Here is a 2,105-nt window from a genome sequence, read left to right on the forward strand (position 1 = left end):
ACCCTGTCACTAAGCTAAGGAAGGAATTGTATTTCATATTTCAAGTAATTTCTACTTGTATAAAAACAGGAAAATAGGTCCAAAAATGAGGAGGAGTTGGGGTAGAAGAAAACCTGGGGTGAAGGATTTGGTGGTCAAAAGCCGAAGGTCACCTGAGGACCAGGGTGGGGTGGGGGTGTTACCGGGTTGCTCATCCCCTTAGCTGAGGTTTGGGGACCTCTAAAGTCAGTGAGCATGGAGCCAGCAGAATTGCTAAAAACAGGACATCCCAAGCTTGGACACACAGAATCGATGTGTCCTAATTTCACAGTGGTTGCTGCCTAAGAATGGTCCTCAGGTATCCGAATTAATGAGCTAAGAAACAGGGTGGGGGACAAAGGCTGTGTGGTGCAAAGGACATTGGAAACTGGAATATCTGCTACCCTCATCTACTTCCTTCCCTAGACAGAAACCTTCCTGTACAGTAAAGCAGAATGTGAAAGTAGAAACTGTGTCTCACTTACAGAATAAAAGAAAATGGCTTTTATCCCGACTGACTGGAAAGGTCCCACAGAGACTTGAACTCAGATTGCTGGATTCAGAGTTCAGAGTGCTCACCATTACACCATAGAACCACAACAACCTCACCTGTTCACCTCACTATAGGTTTGCAAATCCTTTCTTCAGCTTCTAGAATTCCTTCCCCTGGTGGTTTTCCTTGTCAGACAGGATCAGGTACCTTCACTCTACAACAGGAGGAGGAGTCGCTTCCCCCACTTCTCCACTTCTCTCTGCTCATTCCTTTAGGATTGTACTTCAGAGAATAAAATTAAATTCACTTTGAGATTAAGGACTTGCAAGAGTGTTTTAGGCCTCCGCCAGACCAACCCGTTTCTCCTAGGTTGCTAGAATTTCCTTCCATGACATAAAATTCCTGCCCAACCCCATAAAGAGTTTTTCTTTACTCTTCTTTGCAATTTTCCTCTTCCCATTAATTATCCAGAAAACACTGATCACCTTCAGAAGTGGATTTGGGATTCACTGTGATTTCTCCTTTTCCTCTCCTTTATCTCCAATCCTTTTTTCACATTTTGTCTTATTTCCCATTTTCTTCTTCCTCCACCTCCCTCACTACTACTACTCACTTTTACCTGCTCCTTGCTCTCTATTCAGCACAGATTATCAGAACATTGGGAAGGGTGCCATGGTCTGAAAGGAAGGTGAGGAATTGCTGTTCACCAACGCAAGTGGGCCTATTGCTTCTAAGGTCAGAAACCTGTATGGCTCTTTGCTGGAAAGATAGAATGAGACAGTCCCAGATGAGTGACTGAGCATCCCCAGGCAGTCCTCCCCTGGTCAACATGGGCCTTAGGCTGGCACAGAACAAACCCGGAGTTAAGGTGATTCAAATGTGAAGAACCTCGAGTTCCACACAGCATAAGGCTGACTTGCTAAGTCCAGCAAAATTGATCCACCTTGAATAATGCTCCTTTAATACCTTAATTGAGAAATGGCAATAGTTACTCTCATCGCTCCCTTGTGGCTACATTGGGCATGGAGTACAATGACCAGAGCTGCTAGAGTAGCTGCCAGCTGCCTAGAAAAGAAGTGGAAAGTCCAACAAAGACTGAGAAATACAGAAAGAAATAGTATGCTCCTCTCTCCTGGGTACAAGTAGTGTTGAGAAAGCAACAATCTGGCATTTTAGGATTCAGAATATGAGTCTTTGTAGTTATTGGTGGCAGAAGAAATACTGACTTATGAGGATCTTTTTCCTGCTTCTAGCCCTTCTGTCTTTAAATTTTTAATTGTATGGCCAGTACCTCTGCACAAACCCAACATCAGAGCATTTGGACATTCCTACCTCTTGAGTTGAGACTGAGATCTTGGAGAGGTCCCCTAGTCCATTCAGTGGGGAATTAGTGATCCAAGAGTGGCAATTTATAAATGATTAGCAGTGGTTGCTCTAGGAGAAATGAGTATGAAGGAGCAGAATTTAAGTTTTTTTATATGTGTTTTCTTGTATCATGTGAGTAACTTACAAAAGCACACATCCATGTGTTCCTTGTGTTTAAAAAGATAAAGGAAGAAAATAAGAAAAAAGAAAGATGATTCAGATGCCTATT

This window comes from Sciurus carolinensis, unplaced genomic scaffold, assembly GCF_902686445.1.
Source record: "Sciurus carolinensis unplaced genomic scaffold, mSciCar1.2, whole genome shotgun sequence".
Taxonomy (NCBI): Eukaryota; Metazoa; Chordata; class Mammalia; order Rodentia; family Sciuridae; genus Sciurus; species Sciurus carolinensis.